Here is a 27,562-nt window from a genome sequence, read left to right as displayed (position 1 = left end):
GAAACAAAAATAGAACTGTTTGGCCATAATGACCATTGTTATGGGGCTGGCAGCATCATGTTGTGAAAACTCATTGAAAAGAGAGTGACCTCAAAAAAAATACATCTGAATGGGTTTTCCTCTGGGTTTTGCCTGCTACATAAGTTCTGTTATACTCACAGACATGATCCAAACAGTTTTAGAAACGTCAGTGTTTTCTATCCAAATCTACTAATAATATGCATATCTTATCTTCTGGGGATGAGTAGTAGGCAGTTGAATTTGGGCATGCATTTAATCCAGGAGTGAAAATACTGCCCCCTGTCACCAAGAACTTTAAGCAACGGGTCAGAGGCCGAGCCTTTTCTGGACTCTCCTCCTCCCGTTACGGGGTCTGAGATAACGAAACCTCCCAACATTAGCTCTAACAAATTGAAAACCCTAGTCATTGGTGACTCCATTACCAGCAGTATTAGACTTCAAATGAATCATCAAGCAATCATACACTGTTTACCAGGGGGCGGGGCTATCGATAATCTGAAGATGGTGCTGGCTAAAGCTAAAACTGGTGAGTGCAGAGAGTACAGGTGTAACGGCAGTTGGAAGGAGTGGAGGACCAAGGTGCGGCGTGGTAAGTGTTCATATTATTTATTGAACTGAATACTAAATACAAAATAACAAGAGAATAAATGAAACCGAACCAGTCCCGTAAGGTGCAAACACTGATACGGAAAACAACCCACAAAACCCCTGCGGGGAAAAGCTACCTGAGTATGGTTCTCAATCAGAGACAACGATCGAACGCTGTCCCTGATTGAGAACCATACCCGGCCAAATCAAAGAAATACAAACACATTGAAAAAGAACATGGAATGCCCACCCAAATCACACCCTGACCAACCCAAAAATAGAGACATAAAAAGCTCTCTACGGTCAGGGCGTGACAATAGGGATATTGTTATCCACGTCGGCACCAACGATGTTAGGACAAAACAGTCTGAGGTCACCAAGCGCAAGATAGCTTCAGCGTGTAAATCAGCTAGAAAGATGTGTCGGCATCGGGTAATTGTCTCCGGCCCCCTCTCAGTTAGGCGGAGTGATGAGCTCTAAAGCAGTCTCACAGCTCAATCGCTGATTGAAAACTGTTTTCTGCCCCTCCCAAAAGATAGAATTTGTAGATAATTGTCCCTCTTTCTGGGACTCACCCATAAACAGGACCAAGCCTGGCATTCTGAGGAATGACGGACTCCATCCTAGCTGGAGGGGTGCTCTCATCTTATGTACGAACATAGACAGATCTCTAACTCCCCTAGCTCCACAAAGAGATAGTCTGGCACTAGCACAGGAAGTTTAGTCAGCACAGTTATCCCCATTGAGACCGTGTCTGTGCCTCGATCTAGGTTTTGCAAAACCCAACATGGCGGTGTTCGCCTTAAAAATCTCACTGGAATAAAGACCTCCTCCAATCCTGTCATTATTGAAAGAGATTGTGATTTCTAACATCTCAGAATAGGGCTACCTAATGTTAGATCACTCACTTCCAAGGCAGTTATAGTCAATGAACGAATCACTGATCATAATCTTGATGTGATTGGCCTGACTGAAACATGGCTTAAGCCTGCCTCACCTCCTGGTTACACTAGTGACCATATCCACCACACATCCCGCAAAGGCGGAGGTGTTGCTAACATTTACGATAGCAATCTTCAATTTACAAAAAAAAATGAACGCGTTTTCTTCTTTTGAGCTTCTAGTCATGAACTCTATGCAGCCTACTCAATCACTTTTATATCGTATACAGCGTTCCTCACTGAGTTCCCTGAATACCTATCGGATCTTGTAATCATGGCAGATAATATTCAACAAATATTGAAATCTATAATCTGTAATCCTGTTTTGAAAAGAGCCACCATTAAATTGGGTCTAAACATACAAATGTCAATGGGTTAAGAAAAATACAAATATTTAAATAAGATGCAGACAGAAGCAGTTCAACTGTGCTCATTGATATCACACAAGATGAGGCATCACTTGCTAATAGCAGCATTTTGAGAGTTGTTATCCTGGATACAGTCCACAGTAGTAGATAGGTAGAATTCATTGAAACAACAAACCACTCTTGGTGAATCACATGTTATTAAAAGTTGCAGTAATAGGCTTTAATTGATTTAAATTTTCACATGGAAAATTCCACCGGCCCACTTTACATCCCATCATGAATTTGGTCATGTATAAAAATCTTGGGCATGTCATTATTTTGGCTATCATGGCTATGCCCCCAAAGGATGACATCGCCCCCATCCACAGGACACAAGTGGTCACTGAATTGTTTGAAGAGCACAAAAACAATGTAAACCATATGCCATGGCCATCTTAGTCACCAGATCTCAGCCTAATTGAAACCGCATGGTAGATTCTGGAGCGGCGTCTGAGATAGTTTTATACCACCAACAAAATACCAAATGATGGAATTTATTGTGGAAGAATGGTGTTGCATCCCTCCAATAGAGTTTCAGACACTTGTAGAATCTATGCCAAGGTGCATTGAAGCTGTTCTGGCTTGTGGTGACCCATTGCCCTACTAAGATACTTTATGTTGGTGTTTCCTTTATTTTGTCAGTTACCTGTATTTTCCTCCACTAAAATTGCCTCCACTCTTGAGACTGACAGCAACAAAGCAAAAACAAAAGCTTAAGTGATATTCATTTGTATTTATGAGCTTCGCTGAATTGGGTTGTGTCTGGCACACCGAGAAGGTCCAATACTAAAACTCAGCGGTGAAACCTTATGGCATTGTGTAAGGAGCTTGATGATCTGAATACACAATACCTTCAGACACAATAGCTTTAGACACATTCAGTATGGTCTTTTGGTGGCGGTGAAATTGAAAATGAAAGCACAGATGCTGTCTTAGTACATTTGGGGATCACACTTCTTCAAAGGGTTTTAAAATTGTCACAAAATACCAAAACCATTGAGTGTATGTTGCTCAGTGCAGGCGAGGGCTGACAACCCCACTTACATAAGGTATCAGTTATGTTTTCTCTCTAATGGTGAGTCGAATCATATCATTGAGGGAAAGCATTAGAAAACAGGATATATAATCTTGTCTCCACAGAACAATGTTAGACAGTGTAATGTGCAGCGTGTTTGTGCTGGTTCTTTCACACAAATGTACAGTGATTTGTCTTTGAACTAGCGATGAACCAACTATCTAATTTGACAAATAATGAAAAGCAGCTATTCCATATACTGTTAAAGCATCATGTTCTCTCTGACTGCATCCCAAATCCCGCCCTTCCCTCGCCACTCGGTCCTCCATTTGCACATTCACGTGTCCCAAAGCTGAGGGAGTGAAAATTATAGAGGGTGTACGGGCTAACTAGACCCTTAGATAGCATCTTCGACTGAACCAGCAAGCCCTGCCAGCCTCAGTTCGAAGTGCTATCCCAGCACGCAATGCCATATGTTTGAAGTATGCTCAATTTCATTCAAAATATTGATTTCAGTATTTGACATGTACAGTTGTTCCCCCCTTTAAAAGTTGCGAGCTTGCCCCGTGGGACTTAGAGGTACCCAGCGTCATGGCTTCATTGCACAGACCACCACAAGGGGGTTAGAGCACTCATTATGCATTTGGGTTCCAAGGTTTTTAAATGACCAATCATATTGAGTGGTTTCAACAACAAATTTTGACACGAGCCACCCTTGCCTTGTGGCGTTCTTCAACAAAGACGGCTGACAAAACAACACGGTAGAACCAGATGTAGGTTGTTATAACGTCATAACGAGTCAGGCAAAACATGTACAATTGAGAGGAATATCTTAGTTAATGTAGAGACAAATGTTTGCGCATATTTTTTTGTTAACTTGCTAAATAGCGATATTCGTAAATTATCTGACTAGCTAACATTAGCCAGCTAGCTAATGTTAGGAGAATGAATTTGTCATTTGTGTTGCTTAAGGTTTTATGGACTCCTGAGAAAACCAGCAAACCAGACTGTCGTCTTGTGAAACAGTGGACGTAAAGAATCTAGCTAGCTAAAACATTTACTGCAAATTGAATGTACAATTTTGTAAGCTTGCCTTGCCATGCAGCTGAAGAAACATAGCTAACTAACTATTTACTTGCTTATTGGGTAGTGGAGGATTAAAAAAAACACTGTATGCCTATGAATGTACAGTATGGAGCCAATCTGTGTATATGGACCCTAAAATGTTGGGTTCTGAACTAATATTCATACCAATCTATGAACCTCAGCTATCATAGTTGTTGTATCAATTTCAAGTCTGAATGACATTAATTAAGCCTATGGATAGAGTAGAATATAATAACTTTATTGTGCCAATGATGCAAGTCCTATATACACATGAACTGTAGTTACTACCACACATGAGATTCCCACATGGTAGCCTGTACATTGAATAAATTCACTGATCATGTACTGTTCCTTGGCAAATAAAGGTGCGGTTCAGGTATGAATCTCTGAGACATTCTTTTTCTGTCATATCAAACTCTATTATTTGAATGATTGTAATGAGTTTCGTCTTCATACGAAGGAGAGTCGGACCAAAATGCAGCGTGTGGTTTACGATCCATGTTTATTAATAATACGAAACACGAATCTCCAATACAATACTACAAAACAAAACGTAACGAAACCCTAACAGCCTATATAGTGTGAACACAGGGACACATAGGACAGGAACAATCACCCACAAACACACAGTGAAACCCAGGCTACCTAAATATGGTTCCCAATCAGAGACAATGACGAACACCTGCCTCTGACTGAGAACCATATCAGGCTGAACATAGAAATAGACAAACAAGACATGAAACATAGAATACCCACTCAGATCACACCCTGACCAATCAAAACATAGAAAATACAAAGTAAACTATGGTCAGGGCGTGACAGTACCCCCCCCCCAAGGTGCGGACTCCGGCCGCAAAACCTGAACCTATAGGGGAGGGTCTGGGTGGGCATCTGTCCGCGGTGGCGGCTCTGGCGCTGGACGTGGACCCCACTCCATGACAGTTTTAATCCCCCTCCTAAACGTCCCTAAATAGGTTACCCACCACAATGATAACATGGGACAGAGGGACAGCTCGGGACAGAGGTAACTCGGGACAGATGGGTAGCTCAGCACTGAGAGGAAGCTCAGCACTGAGAAGAAGCTCAGCACTGAGAGGAAGCCCAGGCAGGTAGTAGAAACTACCAGAACCTGGCTGGCTGGCGGTTTCAGCAGATCCTGGTCGACTAGAAGATCTGGAAGAATCTGGTCGACTGGCGGATCTGGGAGAATCTGGTCGACTGGCGGATCTGGGAGAATCTGGTCGACTGGCGGATCTGGGAGAATCTGGTCGACTGGCGGATCTGGGAGAATCTGGACGACTGGCAGATCTGGGAGAATCTGGACGACTGGCAGATCTGGAAGAGTCTGGTCGACTGGCAGATCTGGAAGAGTCTGGTCGACTGGCAGATCTGGAAGAGTCTGGTCGACTGGCAGATCTGGAAGAGTCTGGTCGACTGGCAGATCTGGAAGAGTCTGGACGACTGGCAGATCTGGAAGAGTCTGGACGACTGGCAGATCTGGAAGAGTGGACGACGGGCAGATCTGGAAGAGTCTGGTCGACTGGCAGATCTGGAAGAGTCTGGTCGACTGGCAGATCTGGAAGAGTCTGGACGACTGGCAGATCTGGAAGAGTCTGGACGACTGGCAGATCTGGAAGAGTCTGGACGACTGGCAGATCTGGAAGAGTCTGGACGACGGGCAGATCTGGAAGAGTCTGGACGACGGGCAGATCTGGAAGAGTCTGGACGACTGGCAGATCTGGAAGAGACTGGTCGACACAGACTGGCTGCTCTGGCTGCTCCATGCTGACTGGCAGCTCTGGCTGCTCCATGCTGACTGGCAGCTCTGGCTGCTCCATGCTGACTGGCAGCTCTGGCTGCTCCATGCTGACTGGCGGCCCTGGCTGCTCTGGCTGCTCCATGCTGACTGGCGGCCCTGGCTGCTCTGGCTGCTCCATGCTGACTGGCGGCCCTGGCTGCTCTGGCTGCTCCATGCTGACTGGCGGCCCTGGCTGCTTCATGCTGACTGGCGGCCCTGGCTGCTCCCTGCTAACTGGCGGCCCTGGCTGCTCCCTGCTAACTGGCGGCCCTGGCTGCTCCCTGCTAACTGGCGGCCCTGGCTGCTCCTTACAAACTGGCAGCTCTATACAAACTTGCAGCTCCATGCAGACTGGCAGCTCCATGCAGACTGGCAGCTCCGAACAGGCGGGAGACTCCGGCAACGCTGTAGAGGCGGAAAGCTCTGACAGCGCTAAACAGGCGGGAGACTCCAACAGCGCTGAAGAGGAGGAAGGCTCTGGCAGCGCTGAACAGGTGAGAGACTCCGACAGCGCTGGAGAGGAGGAAGGCTCCGACAGCGCTAAACAGGCGAGGCGCACTGTAGGCCTGATGCGTGGTGCTGGCACTGGTGGTACTGGGCAGAGGACACGCACAGGAAGCCTAGTGCGGGGAGCTGCTACCGGAGGGCTGGGGTGTGGAGGTGGCACAGGATGGGTTAGACCGTGAAGGCGTACTGGAGATCTTGAGAGCGGTGTTGGCACAGGACATGCAAGGCTAGGGAGGTACACAGGAGGCCTGGTGCGTGAGACTGGCACTGTCTTCACCAGCTGACTAGCACGCACCTCAGGACGAGTAGAGAGCACTGACCCAGGTGCCAATAAATCCCCGACACGCTCCTTCGGGCGAATATCATATTTAAAGCACCAACACAGCAACTCCCTCATTTCACTCTCCTCCAATTTCCCCATTAACTCCTTCACAGTCTCTGCTTCGCTTACCTCCAACACCGGTTCTGGTCTCCTCCTTGGCTCCTCACGATAAACAGGGGGAGTTGGCTCAGGTCTGCGACCTGGCGTAGCCATACTCCCTGTTAGCCCCCCCCCAATAAATTTTTGAGGCTTACTCTCGGGCTTCCATCCGCTCCGTCGTGCTACTTCCTCATATTTGCGCCTCTCAGCTTTCGCCGCCTCCAGTTCTTCCTTGGGACGGCGATATTCTCCCGGTTGAGCCCATGGTCCACCATTATCTAATTCATACTCCCATGACGCTCTCTCCCACTGCGGCTGCTGCTGCTCCTGCTGCCTCTGTTCCTTCTTCGGCTGCACCTTGGTGCGGCTATACTCCCCTGGTTTAGCCCAGGGTCCTCTCCCGTCGAGGATTTCCTCCCATGTCCAGAAATCCTTACAACGTAACTCCTCTTTTTGCTGCTGCTGCTGCCTGTTGACACGCCGCTTGGTCCGTTGGTGGTGGGTGATTCTGTAATGAGTTTCGTCTTCATACGAAGGAGAGTCGGACCAAAATGCAGCGTGTGGTTTACGATCCATGTTTATTAATAATACGAAACACGAATCTCCAATACAATACTACAAAACAAAACGTAACGAAACCCTAACAGCCTATATAGTGTGAACACAGGGACACATAGGACAGGAACAATCACCCACAAACACACAGTGAAACCCAGGCTACCTAAATATGGTTCCCAATCAGAGACAATGACGAACACCTGCCTCTGACTGAGAACCATATCAGGCTGAACATAGAAATAGACAAACAAGACATGAAACATAGAATACCCACTCAGATCACACCCTGACCAATCAAAACATAGAAAATACAAAGTAAACTATGGTCAGGGCGTGACAATGATGCTGTGTCTGCATGTATGTATTACAATTATACACTTCAACAGTACCACTCCTGCTCCTGGGACATCAATGATTACACATTGTAACTATGCAATAGACTAGACATATGATTGATTTGTAATTCATAGACACAGAAAGAAAAATCAACTTCATCTGCATTAATTTGAGGACCCAGGATAGTATTTCCAATGAGATACTTATTACAACCAGTGGAGAACGTGAGACGCTTTATTGAAAGAAGTTCATTATCCAGGTGTCATAAATACATAAATTAATTATAATTATGATAATTGTAATATTATAAACGCAAGTTCAATCTGTACTTCAATGCACATACGGTGTGCATAATAAAACGAGGAAGAAAGACGAGTTGGGGAGAGGTGTAGAAGACAGAAAGGGAAAGAACAGCGGCAAACAGCATATGATTCAGTACTACCCTAATATTCTCTCAGTTCATCACAATTGTGGTGTCTCGTAACCAGCCTTGTGCCCCCAGTTGGGCTGAAGGTTACCTTAAGAGCGGGTGAGGTGGCGATGGCGGGACTGGCTTCCTCTCTCACATCAAAAGATACCTGCAGATGAGAGAGCATGATTAAGCCTTGTTTTTTTATTCTAACACGGTCAGTCATCTTAAATCAGAAGGTGAAATGTAAAATGTACCTTGGATCATTAACTATGGGACTACTACAGCTCTGTTTGTATTTCAATGTAAAGCATATCTTTAATAATACTTCCTGTTGACCTGAACAAGTGACATCTCACCTATGATCATGCTGTGCCCTCTGTGTCAGCCAGTTCAGATGCGAGAGGGGTTCATCAAAACAGCTGACATAATCTAGAGGATTTAGGGAGAAGGGGGAGAGGAATGAAGTGAAGAAGAGAGACTGGTATTGTGTGTGCGTGGTCTCACCTGGTGTCCACACTCAATCAATCAATCAATCAAGTGTATTTATAAAGCCTTTCTTACATCAGCTGATGTCACAAAGTGCTGTGCAGAAACCTAGCCTAAAACACCAAACAGCAAGCAATGCAGGTGTAGAAGCACAGTGGCTAGGAAAAACTCCATAGAAAGGCCAGCACCTAAGAAGAAACCTAGAGAGGAACCAGGCTATGAGGGGTGGCCAGTCCTCTTCTGGCTGTGCGAGATTATAACAGAACATAGCCAAGATGTTCAAATGTTCATAGATGAGAGATCAGGGTCCAGAGTAACGAATGTCGTGGTCGATGGTATCAAAAGCAGCACTAAAGTCTAGGAGTACGAGGACAGATGCACAGCCTCGGTCTGACGCCATTAAAAGGTAATTTACCACCTTCACAAGTGCAGTCTCCGTGCGATGATGGGGTCTAAAACCAGACTGAAGCATTTCGTATACATTGTTTGTCTTCAGGAAGGCAGTGAGTTGCTGCGCAACAGCTTTTTCTAACATTTTTGAGAAGAATGGGAGATTCGATATAGGCAGATAGTTTTTCATATTTTCTGGGTCAAAGTTTGGCATTTTTAAGCGAAGCTTTATTACTGCCACTTTTAGTGAGTTTGGTACACATTCGGTGGATAAAGAGCCGTTTATTATGTTCAACATAGGAGGGCCAAGTTGGTGCCATGATGCTCAATAGAACTATTAGGAGCTGGCAGGTTGAAAAATGCACTAAAATAAGGCCAGTTTTTTTCGCGATTACTTCACAACAACGGCAAGCAGCTGGGAAATATGATCAAACTTTGAAATTGGGCTCCACGCCGGATGCAATGAACTCGTTTTCATCAGAAAAGAATGTTGTTTAAAATGTTATGTGTCCAGCCTAGTATCTACACGGATTTCAGAGCACTCTCATCTGAGTGTACCAGAGCGCAGAATCATTTCTTTACGAGCGCTCAACACCCGTTGAATATTGCCTGTGTCAGGAAATGTCGGAAAATGTTTTGTTTCCAGCAGCACATTTACAGTCACCAAAGCTCTGGTTAACATGGAAACTGCCTTACCAGCTCTACTAGGGCGAGTAAAAAGGTCAGAGTGGTCTCATTTGTGTCTGGAAGTAGCTAGCCAACGTTAGCTTGGGTGCATGACTGCCGTTGTAAGGCCAGAACGCTCAAATCAACCCTACTGAATTTCTGAATTTACAAACTGAATTTTTTCTAAATGGTAACACCATACTATTAATCTAATTCATTTAGACAAATTTCTTAAAATCAATCCCATATACTATCCCATATACTATGTTATTACAAAGATGCCCTCTGGTTGTCAAACTAGCAATAACTTGCAGTAACAGAAGAAATGGCTGAGAATCAAATGAAAGGCCACAGAATGCTGCAGTAGCACGTAGGGCGTGTCGCAGTATGACACAACTTTGAAAGGAGGAACCACTGTAACAGGTGAAATACTTCCCCAAATAAATTTTAAACGACAGGGGGGATTTGTTCATTAGAATTTCATGGTAGTTTTATCATTTAAAAGTGGAACATGAATTGCATCATTCAAGTCAGGAGTGTGTCCTGAAGTTGAATGGGTTTATTTTTCCCACCCATACTCTCTGGAAGTCACCCTCAGAGTTTTGTCCGCAACACGTGACAACGGAGGGCCCCCGAGCGAGTTGGTTGTGTGTGTCTCTCTCTCTCTCTCTCTCTCGCTCCCTCTCAAAAACACAAATGCCAGAATATTACAAACTTAAGAAGTTTATGCATATGCCTTGATATACTTATACTTATCTTTTAATGGATATTGCTAATCCAAATATGTACATTATGATCAATATAATGATATTGGCAATAAGCTCATTATCTACCTAACGGATCCTCCATATCTTCCTTATTTATCTATTTTCTAAATCTCTGCAGTGAAGCTGTACCTTCTGCTCACCCATGCTCCTCCATGACCCTGTTATCATGAGGTCATAGATATGCTGTCAGGCTTCGCCAATTATATTACCTTCATAAATTAAAGTTAAACTAGAACATAGTGTATTTCCTTTTTGCTTTGGATGGAGCTCATGTCCAAACGTGTTAGTGCAGATCATTTTTCATACAAAGTTTACCTAGATATGGGTACAATAATACATATTCAGCCTTTGAGTTACAACAAATAGCCTCCGGTGTTGTCATGCTAATTGATCAAAAATGCCTGCATGTCTGACAGCTCAGTTTTGAAGAGAGGTAAATAATGCATTTGTTTTATATAATCTGCTGAGCGTGTGAAATCATCAATAAATAAATTAGCTATTCCCTTGTTTTTAAAATATTATATAAATATGAATGTTTAATTACTAATTTTACTTGATTTTGTGGACAGCAGTAAGTCTCCTCAAATTCTTCTGTCTGTAGTAGGACTCTAGAAGGAATACTAAATATTGTTGTTGTTATGGTGTAGCACTAATTTCACATTTTTCATTAAGATAATCTCTAATGGTAAATGTATAAACTTACTCCCACTTGAAGAGTCAAAACGTTTCAGAGCTCATTTAAGGGAATTTGATATCAAACCGATTCTCTTATGACAGTCGACAGAGGTTGATGTCTATCCCCTCTCTTCAGTAAAAGTGTTTGCTGAACTCTTGAGTGACTAGAATGGCTCTTCATCTACCTAAGTGCCTCTGTTTATGTAATAGGCTTCTTTGTGAATGTGCTAATAGGCTTCTTTGTGAATAGGCTTCTTTGTGAATGTGATCCAACTCAATCATCAATCATCAAGTTTGCGGACGACACAACAGTGGTAGGCTTGATTACCAACAACGATGAGACGGCCTACAGGGAGGAGGTGAGGGCCCTCGGAGTGTGGTGTCAGGAAAACAACCTCACACTCAACGTCAACAAAACTAAGGAGATGATTGTGGACTTCAGGAAACAGCAGAGGGAACACCCCCCTATCCACATCGATGGAACAGTAGTGGAGAGGGTAGCAAGTTTTAAGTTCCTCGGCATACACATCACAGACAAACTGAATTGGTCCACTCACACAGACAGCATCGTGAAGAAGGCGCAGCAGCGCCTCTTCAACCTCAGGAGGCTGAAGAAATTCGGCTTGTCACCAAAAGCACTCACAAACTTCTACAGATGCACAATCGAGAGCATCCTGGCGGGCTGTATCACCGCCTGGTATGGCAACTGCACCGCCCTCAACCGTAAGGCTCTCCAGAGGGTAGTGAGGTCTGCACAACGCATCACCGGGGGCAAACTACCTGCCCTCCAGGACACCTACACCACCCGATGTCACAGGAAGGCCATAAAGATCATCAAGGACATCAACCACCCGAGCCACTGCCTGTTCACCCCGCTATCATCCAGAAGGCGAGGTCAGTACAGGTGCATCAAAGCTGGGACCGAGAGACTGAAAAACAGCTTCTATCTCAAGGCCATCAGACTGTTAAACAGCCACCACTAACACTGAGTGGCTGCTGCCAACACACTGACACTGACTCAACTCCAGCCACTTTAATAATGGGAATTGATGGGAAATGATGTAAATATATCACTAGCCACTTTAAACAATGCTACCTTATATAAATGTTACTTACCCTACATTATTCATCTCATACGCATACGTATATACTGTACTCTATATCATCGACTGTATCCTTATGTAATACATGTATCACTAGCCACTTTATACTATACTATGCCACTTTGTTTACATACTCATCTCATTTGTACATACTGTACCCGATACCATCTACTGTATCTTGCCTATGCTGCTCTGTACCATCACTCATTCATATATCCTTATGTACATATTCTTTATCCCCTTACACTGTGTACAAGACAGTAGTTTTGGAATTGTTAGTTAGATTACTTGTTATTACTGCATTGTCGGAACTAGAAGCACAAGCATTTCGCTACACTCGCATTAACATCTGCTAACCATGTGTATGTGACAAATAAAATTTGATTTGATTTGATTTGATTTGATTTTGTGGTAGATTTAATACATGGATTATTGTTATTACATTATGCATAAGCCACCTCTGGTAATGGCTTCTTGTCCTCTTCCGGTCCCTGTGGGATGTAAGACAATGGAAAGCTGTCCTCTAGCCTGCCTGTTGTTAGCAGAGGAAAATAACCCCAAGTCAGAGGCAATACATGCTTATGGAGGTGGTTTTCCCTCTATGTTATGCTCAATGGGAGACACAAGATGATGATATTACAGTTTTCTAGTAAGACCACACCATTGCACATCACATGACATCACTGTTTGTGCAATACCACAGTGGGCCTATATTAACTTATTTTGATTAGTCAATGTTTGAGCGACTATACTGAAAGTCAAGTTATTTTTAGTTCACATGTTGATATGATTAACAACATGTGGGAGGTATGGAGTAATCATAAAATAATTTATTAAAGAAAACACTAGCTATTGAAATTTATATTTTTGTTATGTTTACTCACAATCAACTTTCCTAAGCACCATAACACACAGTCTTGGGCCCTGGGCGGTCTTAACAAAATGTACATCCTTATTATCAAACCACCTCTTCACGGTAGTGCCATCCTAACCAATATCAGTGTTATCCTACATGTGGGAGCTCTGCATATGCGTGGGAGCCCAGCTCACATTAAAACAATGTGTAAATACACTTTTGCCTAGCTTCTATTACCCAACACACAGATCTATGAGCAACCCTCGCGAATCATTAGAGTACGTGCTTGGTGTTCTAAGGCTATGTTTACACAGGCAGCCCAATTCTAATCTTTTGTCTGCTATTTGTTCTCTTGACCAATCACATCAGATCTTTTTTAGAGCTGATCTGATTGGTCAAAAGACCAGTCCCTTGAGGGGACGGTGGCTTCGCAGATGATAATGCTGCCATCTTTCTTGACAAAGGGTATTTTATTAAGTGCAACTATTCTGCCTCCAATCAATTTTTCACCGCTTCGTCCTCTCTTACCGACTACAAGCAGCTAGAGGATAATGAGAAAAAAAATAGCCACTTAGCCGACGCTCATTGTTGATGTTTGAGTGGTAGCAGGTGTCACATGGCGCGGCTGTCAAATTAAGGACGTTTTACCTGTCAGTGTGAAAAGAATGGCAGTAGAACAGATCAGAAGGGGAAGTGGCATCCCATTATACCGCAAAGTCATCCTGTCACCGTGGTGATAATTAAACCAGTGCCTTACCTCTCACCTGTTTGGGTTCAGGAAGGAGACACGCAGTGAGCTCGCTACCGTAAAGGAAATTGAGAAAATATTCTAAAGAAATATGACTTCTCTAAAATAACCAGATACAGTATAGTATCTACAATAACAACATACAGTATGGTATCTAAAATAACAGGATACAGTACAGTATCTATAATAAGATAGAGTATCTACAATGATGAGATACAATATAGTAGCAACTTAAAAAAAGATACTGTCATGTACTGTCATGTTGTGTCTTGTCTCTGTCCTTTCCCTTCACCCTGTCTCCCTCTGCTGGTCGTTGTTAGGTTACCTTTTCTCCCCCGCTTTCCCCCAGCTGTTCCTTGTCTCCTCTAACTACCCATTCACCCCGTTTCCCACCTGTTCCCTTTTTCCCTCTGATTAGGTCCCTATATCTCTCTCTGTTTCTGTTCCTGTCCTTGTCGGATTCTTGATTGTTGTGTTTCATGCCTGAGCCAGACTATCGTCATGTTTGCTGTAACCTTGTCCTGTCCTGTCGGAATCTGCCGGTCTATCTGAGCCTACCTATGTTTGGTTATTAAAGAAGCTCTGTTTAAGTTAGTTCGCTTTTGGGTCCTCATTCACTCACCATAACAGAAGAATCCGACCAAGAATGGACCCAGCGACTTCGGATCCTCTCCACTCAGCCGTCGGGATCCAGGGAGCGATGCTAGGCAGACACGAGCAGGAAGTGTCTGCTGCTCGACATGCCGTTGAGACCCTGGCCACCCAAGTCTCCAACCTCACAGAACAGGTTCACCATCTCCGCCTCGATCCACCGGCCACTTCCAGGGCTTTCGAATCTCCGGAGCCCAGAATCAATAACCCGCCGTGTTACTCTGGGGAGCCCACTGAATGCCGCTCGTTCCTCACCCAGTGTGATATTGTGTTTTCTCTCCAGCCCAACACTTACTCCAGGAGCACTGCTCGTGTCGCCTACGTCATATCTCTCCTTATTGGACGGGCTCGTGAGTGGGGCACGGCAATCTGGGAGGCAAGGGCTGAGTGTACTAACCAGTATCAAGACTTTAAGGAGGAGATGATACGGGTTTTTGATCGATCTGTTTTTGGGGAGGAGGCTTCCAGGGCCCTGTCTTCCCTATGTCAAGGCAATCGATCCATAACAGACTACTCTATTGAGTTTCGCACTCTTGCTGTCTCCAGTGGCTGGAACGAGCCGGCCTTGCTCGCTCGTCTTCTGGAGGGTTTCCGCGCAGAGGTAAAGGATGAGATTCTCTCCCGGGAGGTTCCTTCCAGCGTGGATTCCTTGATTGAACTCGCTATTCGCATTGAGCGACGGGTTGATCTTCGTCACCGAGCTCGTGGAAAGGAGCTCGCGCTCTCCGTCGCCTCCCTCTCCGCATCACTACCATCTTCCTCTGCCGGCTCGGGTGCTGAGCCCATGCAGCTGGGAGGTATCCGCATCTCGACTAAGAAGAGGGAACGGAGAATCACCAACCGCCTCTGTCTCTATTGCGGTTCCGCTGGTCATTTTGTCACTTCATGTCCAGTAAAAGGCCAGAGCTCGTCAGTAAGCGGAGGGCTACTGGTGAGCGCTACTACTCCTGTCTCTCCTTCAAGATCCTGCACTACCTTGTCGGTCCATCTACGCTGGACCGGTTCGTCAGCTTCCTGCAGTGCCTTAATAGACTCTGGGGCGGAGGGCTGTTTTATGGACGAGACCTGGGCTCGGGAACATGACGATAGTCTGGCTCAGGCATGAAACACAACAAACAAGAATCCGACAAGGACAGGAACAGAAACAGAGAGAGATATAGGGACCTAATCAGAGGGAAAAAGGGAACAGGTGGGAAACGGGGTGAATGGGTAGTTAGAGGAGACAAGGAACAGCTGGGGGAAAGCGGGGGAGAAAAGGTAACCTAACAACGACCAGCAGAGGGAGACAGGGTGAAGGGAAAGGACAGAGACAAGACACAACATGACAGTACATGACAGATACAGTATAGTAACAAGATACAGTAGCTTTAACAGGAACTTACTGCATAACATGCCTGCAATATCGGAAGATTAACTTGTAATACACAAAACTGCTTTTATCATTTCTGAATAAGTGTCGGTGACAGCCTAACAATATTAACAATATTCATGCCCGACCTTGGTCTTGCAGCCTTTGCAAGTATTTTACAACAACTGTTGTAGCTGCTATTTGCTAATTGCATGCCCGTCACTAGAGACACAAACATCTCCCTAACAGCTGTAGATAATGTATTCTCCACACAGTAACATTGTGACAGACAGGAATACAGCAGTTCATTGTCTAAATGCCTGCAGCAGTGTTATTAAGTGATGGCTGATTCTGATCTGCAGTGTTGGTGCTTGGGAGAGCATTCCGCTCCTGGCTGTAGCTTCTGTAGCTGGCTGAAGCAGGTTCCTAGGTTCCTGCCTTTCTTAATATATCAAGGTTTGTCAGACAGTGTACAGTAATGTGGTTTTCTGGCTCAGTAACGACTTCAGAGCTGATGAATTAGGAGAAACTGGAGTTGTTAGACTTTGAGTAAAGGTATCTGCTGAAGTTGGGGTTTTTAAACACTTTTTCCACAACACTGTTGACATTGTTTTTTAGCTATGCTTTTCCCAAAACTATATTTTTCTCTACAATGTTTTAACACAGTAACACTTGGACAACTATAATGGAGAAGGAATGATCTGCATAACCTCATTTTAATATCCATCAATCAATCACATTAATTTTATAAAGCCCCTTTCACATCAGCAGTTGTCACTATGTGCTTCTACAGATAGCCAGCCTAAACCCCCAAAGAGCAAAAAAATGCAGATGTGGAAGCACAGAGGTTAGGAAAAACTCCCTAGAAAGGCAGGAACCTAGGAAGGAACCTAGAGAGGAACCAGGCCTTGAGGGGTGGCTCTTCTTCTGGGTGTGCCGGGTGGATATTATAAGAGTACATGGCCATTAAGTCTAGATCATTCTTCAAGCTGTTCAAACTTTCATAGATGACCAGCAGGTTCAAATAATATAAACAGCGGTTATAGAGGGTGCAACCAGTCAGCACCTTAGGAGTAAATGTCAGGTTTTATTTCCCTTTATTTAACTAGGCAAGTAAGTTAAGAACAAATTCTTATTTTCAATGACGGCCTAGGACCAGTGGGTTAACTGCCTGTTCAGAGGCAGAACGACAGATTTGTACCTTGTCAGCTCAGGGGTTTGAACTTGCAACCTTCCGGTTACTAGTCCAACGCTCTAACCACTAGGCTACCCTGCCGCCCCAAGTTCCCCCAAGTTGGCGTTTCACAGCCGAGCGTTCAGAGGTCGAGACAGCAAGTCTGTGAAAGAGAGAGAGAGAAATCTGTGGTGGTAGTCAAAGTCGTTTTAAACTGTATTGTAGTTGATTGGTCAAGATGACATCCATACAAGCAATTTCTACCTCAACATAGTGAAAAAAACAATAGCCTAAATGTTGGCACATTTTGAAGTTTCAGGAAATTTCCCCATGTCATCTTTCCCCGGCGCGTTTCCATGGCATTTCCATTAATTTGGTTGAGTTCCCCTGACCTCATTACTGCATCTATGTACACTAAGGTGTCTTAATTTCCCTTTCCCACAATCTTGATTCCCTTTCCGATTTCATAGATAATCTTATAATAGATGTTCAACATTTGTACCAAAAAATTATCAAACCAGCTCAATAGAATCTGATGTAAAGCAATGAACACCAGAGAAAACTATTCAAACGAATGTTGCAGAATAAAATATCTAAATAAGCACACAAACTGTAACAAATGTAGCAAAAACCCAATTGCTTTCCTTACAAACCTGCAGCAGTACAGAAAAATATATTTTCAAAAATTGCCTCTGAAGGATGTCTGAAGAACTTAGCACTGTTGAATGATCAACGACCAAGGCGGAAATGCCAACGCGTGTTTCCCACTCATAGGGCAAAAGGAGCTTCGAGGCTCATGGGATGAATGGTTGTAATCCACTGCTATAATTGCCTTACATGTCGAAACAATGTCTTTCTGAAGAAATTCAGGAGAAATAAAAGGAATTATTCACGTGGATGAACTCTCAGTGACCTTTTAGCTCAGCTAGCTCAACTTTGTCTACCAGAAGAGGAGTCACCTTAGGAACTGGTGTTTGCAGAGATGGCACAAAGAAAAAACAATTTAATATTCCCGTTATCTGTCACTACGTTAATCTTGTTTTCTTTTAATAAGTATTTGAACAAAGCCAGCGTGACATTGAGAACATCAAAGTGATTTGTCAACAACAAACAAAATAGGGACAGTCAGATGAGTGAGGATGATGCAATTATCGTTCAACAAAACAAAGTGTTGCTTTGTTATGTCCTGTCAAGAAGAATGCCTCTGTGGATGGAGTTTCATGCATCATAACAACGCTATATTGTCGCTACTGCAACAACTTGCTTTGACAAATGCTATAACACTCCTATTAAAATGTAACTCCACTCTCGTTACAATGTAACAAGGGACTACAGATACAGAAGCTCCACCCCTTTCCTTTACTACTGAACACACTTATGTACACGATCATGGGAAACACTTTCCTTCTGCAACATTCTCTAAACATCCCCGTCCTTCTCTCCTCTCACTCTCCTGTGTGTCATCACGTGCCGACTCTAGGCACGGCATTGTGGGATAGCTCGGCATGGTGCATTCGGTGCTTAACCATCCACTCATCTCCGCTTACCGCCAGACTGGCTACACCTGCTGCCCGGGACCTGTGCGTGCCTTCAAGCCGCTGGCTGACTGAAGCTCCTGCTCCTGCTCTTTCTGATGACAGCTTTCGGAGGACTGCATTGCACAGCAGTGTAGTGGAGGAAACTAGCTACTTGCTAGCATGTACAGTATTTCACTACACTCGGGAATTCAAGTGGTGGAACTTGACTCAGTTTGTTTCTAACTTCTAAATGAAGCTGATGAAATGTGTTGATAGTGGGATAATTTGATAAGACTCATATGGATGGGATGGTGGTTTAAAATCATTGTATCGTGTAGTTTTTACTCCAGACACCTTATCAGATGAGTGGAAAGTCAACACAAAGTTGTTTTATTCCCTCTTTGTATGGAAATATTGTTTGAGAGATAATGTTTGAGGAGATTACCATGAAACTCTATGAGAGTTGATATGCTTTACAGAGATAGAGCACTCTATGAATAGATGCCAGCAAAGGACTTGATAAACTATCAAACTGCAAAATACCCCCAAGATACTTGTCCTTGACACGCTGATGGGCCTTGTACAATATACTCATCAGAAATAACAATTTGACATCGACAACAATGTGTGACCATCTTGATGAATCAGACACAAATTATATCCGCGGATCATAAATGGTTGATTCCACTTTTCTCGTTACATTCAAAGGGCTAACAATAGAAATAATCCCATGATGTTTATGGCTAGTGTCGTCTGTTACAAAGAGTTTAACCTTGAGATGCAGGTAAAAATGACCACCAATTATGTGTTTTATTTAATTTCAAGCAGGGGTGGCATTGTGTTAACCTGGTTTGATATTTAGAAAATGATGCCCTTCTTAACAGTTAAACCCTTTGTACAAGTCAGATACATTGTATAGCCATAAATTAACCAAATTAAGAATATGCGAGTCTGTGTATATATACTGTATGTAAAAGTGACTGAGCTCTTTTAATGAATAGAAAATAACTATTTACAAAACTTGCTTATCTACAACACATACATCTCGTCCTTAATAATAGCATGCACAAGTCAAGGACATCATTAAAAAAAGTTGATCTCTTCCTATAAGTAACATCTTGTTTTTAACACACTTTTAAGAACTGATAACAGGCCATGACTAGGTCTCCTGTGTTTAGCATTGTACTTTTACTACAAGCGTGTGAAAAGTAAACATACATATAGTATATACAGAGTGATAACTGATATCTAAAGATAATATGGTACATTTTCAATAATATTCCCTGTTAGATCGGAGACCTAGACATGATGGCCCATACAGACAAAAACTCTTATACCTCATGAAAAGTAAAACATTAAGAAATGTACATAACTCTCTTAATAGGTTTTGATAAAGGCTTTGAAAAAAGTCCATAAAATAAGACAATTACAGAACTAAAAATGTAACGTTACACAATCCAAACCTACTTAGTAGGTCTAAGTAGCTCATACTTGTAATTGAAACTTGTCTCGTTGAGTAGATTTCAGATTCGCCGCATAGATGCTATCAAGCAAGACACCCATGCACATCAGTATAAATCAGGCCCTTAGAAAACTATTAACATTGGTGTTGTGTTTGAGAAATTACAAAAGAAAACAAAGAAATAGGGAACCCTTAAAATGGAAATACTTTGTCTGTTCACATGTGTTGCATTCCTTCCCTGGCTTTACACGCTAGTACAGTTAGGAATCTCCCTTGTGCTCTCGCAGGCATGTCCAATTCGCCCTGGGGTAGGGAGAGAAAAAACACACATAAGAACAACATAGGTTAGTCCACTGGTAGTAGAGGCTTTGATGTCTGTGAAACAAATACCTACTTTGACACTGATACTGCCTGTTAATTACTGGGGTTTCATTACAATGTCTTATCAAAAGATCTAAGGCTGTTGTTTCAAGTGTGGGACATTAGTGGCTGACCCATTGGTTAATTTGTTTCCTTATTTCCTTCTGAAGATACAGTACCGCTTTTTCCTACCAGTCATTTCCATGTAAAGAAACAATGTAGACTTTATAAACACTATGTATTGTATACACTCCAGGTCAAAAGTCAACATTGTTATACATGGAGATATGACACATACTGTATGTGTTCAGGTCCAATACAATTAGCTTCGACAATATATGTGTAACATTAGGGGCTCTTTCTCAACAAGGAAGTTCAACGTCACCGAATCAGCAACTTGCTAATAATGTATTTGGAATAATGATAATTACAACAATACTGATTGAACAATGAACACCTGTATTTAATTTAATATAATACATCAATAAAATCAACTCAGTCTCAAATAAATCATGAAACATGCTCAATTTGGTTTAAATAATACAAAAAACAAAGTGTTGGAGAAGTTAAGTAAAAGTGCAATATGTGCCATGTAAAAAAGCTAACGTTTAAGTTCCTTGTTCAGAACATGAGAACATATGAAAGCTGGTGGTTCCTTTTAACACGAGTCTTCAATATTCCCAGGTAAGAAGTTTTGGGTTGTAGTTGTTATAGGACTATTTCTCTCTATACCATTTGTATTTCATATACTTTTGACTATTGGATGTTCTAAATAGATACTTTAGTATTGCCAGCCTCGGGAGTTGATAGGCTTGAAGTCATAAACAGCGCAACGCTTGAAGCATTGCGAAGAGCTGCTGGCGAACACAGGAAACTGCTGTTTGAATGAATGCTTACGAGCCTGCTGCTGCCTACCACCGCTCAGTCAGACTGCTCTATTAAATCATAGACTTAATTATAATATAATAACACACAGAAATACGAGCCTTAGGTCATTAATATGGTCAAATCTGGAAACTATCATTTTGAAAACAAAACGTTTATTCTTTCAGTGAAATACGGAACCGTTCGATATTTTATCTAACAGGTGGCCTAAATATTGTCTAAATATTGCTGCCTCTAATTGGGAACCACATTAGCACCAACATAGAAATAGAAATACTAGATCACCCCCTAGTCACGCCCTGACCTACTTCACTATAGAGAACCAAGGGCTCTCTATGGTCAGGGCGTGACACCTAGTTAATATTGTTTGCTAACATGAATTTCTTTCAACTAAATATGCAGGTTTAAAAAATAGACTTCTGTGTTACGATTTTAAGAAAGGCATTGATGTTTATGGTTAGGTACATTCGTGCAACGATTGTGCTTTTTTCGCAAATGCGCTTTTGTTAAATCATCCCCCGTTTGACGAAGTAGGCTGTGATTCAATGATAAATTAACAGGCACCACATCGATTATATGCAACGCAGGACAAGCTAGATAAACTAGTAATACCATCAGCCATGTGTAGTTAACTACTGATTATATTAAGATTGATTGTTTTTTATAAGATACGTTTAATGCTAGCTAGCACCTTACCTTTGCTCCTTGCTGCACTCGCATAACAGGTAGTTAGCCTGCCACGCAGTCTCCTCGTGGAGTGCAATGTAATCGGCTATAACCGGTGTCCAAAAATGATGATTACTGATTGTTATGAAAACTTGAAATCGGCCCTAATTAATCGGCCAATCCGATTAATTGGTCGACCTCTACTGCAAGCTGTCATCAAGGCAAAGGGTGGCTACTTTGAAGGATCTACAATTTGTTTAACACTTTTTTGGTGACTACGTGTTTCCATAAATGTTTTTTCAAAGTTTTGATATCTTCACTATTATTCTACAATTTAGAAAATAGTAAAAAAATATATAGAAAATCCTTAAATGAGTATGTGTGTCCAAACTTTTGACTGGTACTGTATATTAAAATATGTTATGTCTGGTTATGACATCTATGTAGGTGAGTCAACTTCCACACAAGGCAAACCAATCCATTCTACTCGTAAATAGTATGTTATATAACATTTTTCTACCAATGTAATTGTACCCACATTGATGTAAAACATGTGCCTAGCCCAATGCTCTGTTGCTGATGACTGGGATGAATACAGGAGAAGGACAAACACCCTCTTTGGAACTTATGACTGACATATGGTCACTTACGTGATAGACGAATATGGCTTATATTATTCCCCTTACAACAGCAAAATAATTCTATATTTTGGAATAAATTTGTTTGGTTTTTTCACAACATTATATATATATACTTAGCGTGCTAACTGTTAACATTAGCTAGCCTACCATGTTAGTTGTCCATGGGTTTTTCATACATTTAACTCACAAGACTCTTTTAGAATTAATTTGTACAAGTAGCACTATTATATAGAGAGTGAATCAGATGCATTGTTGATGCAACAACAGTACATGAGTGTCATTAGTTGTTTTGAACACCACCATATTTAGTGGTAGGGAAGCTAACCTTAGCTAAACAAACACTACTGTAACTAGATGGTTGCTAACATTTAAGTAGCTAGCTACATGAATAGCTGAGAGCTAGCTTTAGAATGTATTTTTGTTGAGAAAACGGGATTGTTACGTATTTGAGAATGTGTGAAAGTGTTTGCTGTTGCCATAATACACTATAATTGGTGTGTTGTTTACGTTTTTAGCTTTCTTTAGTGGCGTCGCTGCATTGTAGCATACTCCATTCTGTTCATCTGCTGCATCCAAGGGAAAGGAAAAAAACAATACAATTCAGAAGTTAAATACTTTGATGTTCTTGAAGTTACTTTATTTTCATCGTATTACGAATAACTCACGGAAAAAACACACTGTCGTGAAGCATTATGACCATCCTGTTTGACTTTACATGGATTAAGAAAATACACTTCATGACACTAGAAAATGTAATATTACATAAACCTACTGTTTACAAGTTGGCTACGGTGTAATGGAACGGTTTGCTTTGTGTGGTAGGTTTTGTGGGATTTGACACTCTTATGTAGGTCTCATAACCAGCCATAAAATAACACAATATGTCACAACAGGTCTAATTTTATGTGCCATGACAATGTTCTGACCACATAATGACCGTTTGTTGTTTTTGCTGTTATGACCTACTATGACATGGTTATGACCGTGCCATAATGTGTTATGACCCTAGGTGTCAAATAAAATGTTACCCTTTTTTCAACCCAATCTCAATCTCCTTGTTATCGCGAAAGTGTATTTATGTCTTGATGGGAAAAGTACGTCTTGCCAAACAACTATTTGTTCTTCAAAATAGCTACTACTAAATGTTTTTATTTATAATGAACTTCATCCACTTTAGATTAGCAGTGAGGCACGAGTTCCAACCAGCAATACGTGTCCATTTTAAAAGCCACAAATGTTTTATAGGTTCTCTATGGAGCTATCGGCGGACAATGAAGTGGCGTAGTAGGCAAGTCACATACACTTGAAGCACATCAATTATCATGCCTTAAAATCACTATTTGAGTAGTAAAGTAGTGGACAAATAGAGAGCAAATGAATGACTTGTAATGAGGGGAAAGAGGTATAGAAGGAATGGTGGGCGGAAGGGGATAGGATGCAATAGCCCCTGTAAAAATCAAAACACTCACACTATGTTTGTTCTCTTTGCGATTACTCATTAGTCTAAAAAGCCTTCTTGGGTAAACCTGGCATTTTATGTTCCCCAAACTCATTGGCTGAATTGAAAATAAGATCTGGGATGAGGGAGGAAAGTAGGTGAGTGAGACAGTCAGATGAGTGAGCGTTTGAGAGAATTTTGTCCACGCCCAAATTTGGCTGAAAACCCACCTCTGCAGGGCTGTATCTTGTTGCTTTAATATTTAAACAGCAAACATTTTTGGAGTGGCTTCCTCACAATCTTACTGTATGCAAAGCTAAATAAATAAGATGAAACAGTTGTCAATTACAAATTACAATTGTAAACACACCATGATAGTGGATTCTGTTTTTCATTCATCGCGAACTTGACGATATTGGGTTATTCTATCTTCATAACTCCTTCCAATAGTGCATTATTTCCAACAATATTGTTATAAATAGGTTTTGATGATTCATCTATGACTATAATTTTATTCTGTGAGGTAAAGTACAGTTGTCACCCAGGAAAGGAATGGGGTGCGAGAAAGGGATGCTATTTGCCCACTACAGAAGAAGTGCACTCTCTTGGGAAAAAAGAGGACATGTTAACCTCTTGCACCACACTGAGAGGTGCATTAACAGCTGGTGGTGAAACCAGGGGGGGCTTCCGCGAAACATACTAAAATATCTGAATTTGCCAAAAGTCACTGTCTGGAACCTGACAGGGAACCTTCGGCCATCTTCCATGTTCCGCAGGTTGGAGAAAAGAAGACGCCGGAAAAAAACAGAGAAGGAATGTCTTCTCAAATAACTTAAAATAGCCTATATTACTGAACTCCCCATTCAAACCTCTATTAGGCGGTGGATTGGAATCAGCCTAGGAGCAAAAGCCATAGAGCTGTACTGCAGTACGGCAACATTGCAGTTTAATGGACCTTGACTTTAATTGCGATGTGGATGCCCCTTCTCATCTTGGCTTTATTGTGTGGAGTTGTTTACCTTGACATGGAATATGTTTGAACTTGAAGGTGAACTGAATGCGAACAGCAGAAAAATACAAATAAATGAATAAAAAAATTCTAATAACACTTTGTTGCACAATATCAAGGTTGTGAACCCTATGTCAACTCTAGCAGTACATGGATGAACAGGCCTTAATATGATTTCCTTTTAGAGAAAGGGTAAAATAGATGAAAGGAGGGATGGTTTGATAGGATTACTGTATATGGAGGAGTATATGACACATGAACTAGTGTTCATAAACTCAATAGATACCGTATAATGTATGTAGGTTCCAAAAGGTTGTATAACAAAACGTTTTGTATGAAAAGAGGTGCTGTAACAGTCTATTGAGGCTAGCAATTAATAGCTCAAGCTTTCTATATCTGAGTGAGCCCCTCAGTTCAACACAATTCAATTGGCTGGTGCTATACTGCCATGAACGTAATATGTGGATCCCAGGTGACAAAATGCACTTTATCGCTCACAAAGCCTCAACCTGGCCTCACACTGAGCTCCCTCTAATGACTCTCAGCCTAGCTCGCCCGAGTCGCCTCTCATGTCAAATCCACGTTGGAGTTGGTGAAGACAAAGAGAGACCACAAGTCGCACGCTATAGGGATAAATCTCCACACAAAGTGGAAGAATAACACACAGATTGACTGATGAAAGATTGAGGCAACACAAGCGGTCAAATTTTCGAACACTCGGCTGACATAAACTACAATATGAATTAGCTAATAGCAATTGCTAATAATTAGTCACATCACAGCTGAGTTCACCGTTGATCAAAATAATTGAGTAAAACACTTTCTAGTAGAAGAAAGTAATCCGACGATGATTAGTTTCAGTCCGCAGCCATGCTTTTTTCCCTCACAGAAAGCAGAGATAAGTCAAGATGAGTTTGGTCTGTTTATAGTATGGATGTTGAAGGGGTGTCGTCTACCATCGTTCACATCCCAGCATTCACTTCCTGAAATTCTCAAAAATGAGTGAACCCTTACTCACCTCATTTTGTTATAGCATCTTTGGTCTGACAGACGATTACGTGAAACCCAGAATGCATTGTTTTTCAACAAACCTGGCTCCACACACATAGCTGTAATTAGCTTAGCACATCATAATCAGTACAACCTTCAAAAAAGTATTTTACACACACACACACACACACACACACACACACACTATGTGCCCATTACAATCTATGCAAGAATCAGAGTGCATGATTTATCAGCGGTAATTGAAAAACATGAGAATAATACAGTAAATATATCAATAATTACCACACAAAACATTTTCTGGTAGTGATTTATTGATACAAATGGAGCATGCAGGCAGTCAATCACGTAACCTCTCACTCCCATTCTGAGCCATTCAGTGTTGTTGTTTATGTATGTAGCTAGTGAGCTAAGCTGAAGCATTAGCAATGTCTTTCAAAAGGAGACAACTCACAAATGCGGACATTCTGGAGATTAAAAAAAATTCTGACAATGAGTCTGAAAGTCAGGAATCAGATTTTGACAGTTGTGAGCTGCTCCCCAGCCCATGAGAACCCTGAATCTGAGGACTCCTTGACCATTGACAAAGTCCCAGGTCCCTTTGAAGAAGCTGGTGGTGATGGAGGCAGACTGACAATGGATGAAGTACAGGAGTTCTGTGGTAGCTGGAAGGCTGCCAGCCGTTTCACCCCTCCTGGCCCTGCTGTTTGCTTTGATGAGTCCCAGTCTGGAGTGCAACGCCCCTTGCCATTTCCATCTGAGGCAGAGTGCTTCAATTTTTTTCATGACAGAGGAGCTGGTGGAAGACATAGCAGAGACCAATCGCCATGCCTTGGAGCTACAGGAGAAGAGAGAGCCAGGAGTGGGGGGGACAACCACAATTAGTGAAATGTATACCTTCCTGGCGACAGTCCTTCTCATGGGGATAGTAAAGAACTCCCCCCATTGAGCTACAGTAGAAACGGTATAACACGACATACAGAAACTATTATAATGTAATAAGGCACTTACTTTGATAGAAACGCAGTCTGGATTTGAACATAGGAGAGGCGCTGCTCCTTACAGCTGCGCAACTTGGGAGTAATAAGGCCAGGGTAGCTTCAAAATACAACACATGCTAATACTTCTCTGACACAATTAGCATTGTTTTTCAGAGCTAATGGAAGAATGTAGCTAGCTACCTAAGCATTGAGTATAACACCATAAAGGTTATGAAATGAGTAACGTTACTTCGTGTGTACGCGGTTATAAGGAATATACACAAACATATTATGCTACAGTAGAAATGACATAACAGACATGCAGAAACTATTATGACGTAATAAGGCACTTACTTCGATAGAAACGCACACATCGCCAAAGTTATTATTGGTAACAAAAACAACTATGACTGTGATGCAGGCAACAGCCGGAACATGTGAACACGTGTGTGTGCAGGACGGGAGATGAGCAAATGTCTGCAGACTTAAACTGCACTAACAATTGTCAAGTGTTTGGGGAATTTTGTCCGTGTCAGAAATGTCCCAAAAATTAATTGGTCCACAAAAGTAAAAATGACTACTTTTATGTGAATGAATGAGGTGGAACACACCTCAATTCAA

The 27,562-nt window shown here is 42.2% G+C and overlaps 1 pseudogene across 1 annotated transcript in view; it reads right to left on the bottom strand.

Moving 5' to 3' along the window:
• LOC110487300 (VPS10 domain-containing receptor SorCS3-like) overlaps nt 1–27,562 on the bottom strand; it is a 433,335-nt pseudogene that overhangs the window by 297,597 nt on the left and 108,176 nt on the right. The gene's annotated exons all lie outside the window — the stretch shown is intronic.

This window comes from Oncorhynchus mykiss, chromosome 13 (assembly GCF_057628025.1).
Source record: "Oncorhynchus mykiss isolate SJ-2025 chromosome 13, ASM5762802v1, whole genome shotgun sequence".
NCBI classification, from domain to species: Eukaryota; Metazoa; Chordata; class Actinopteri; order Salmoniformes; family Salmonidae; genus Oncorhynchus; species Oncorhynchus mykiss.
This window is presented reverse-complemented; position numbering and strand designations above follow the sequence as displayed.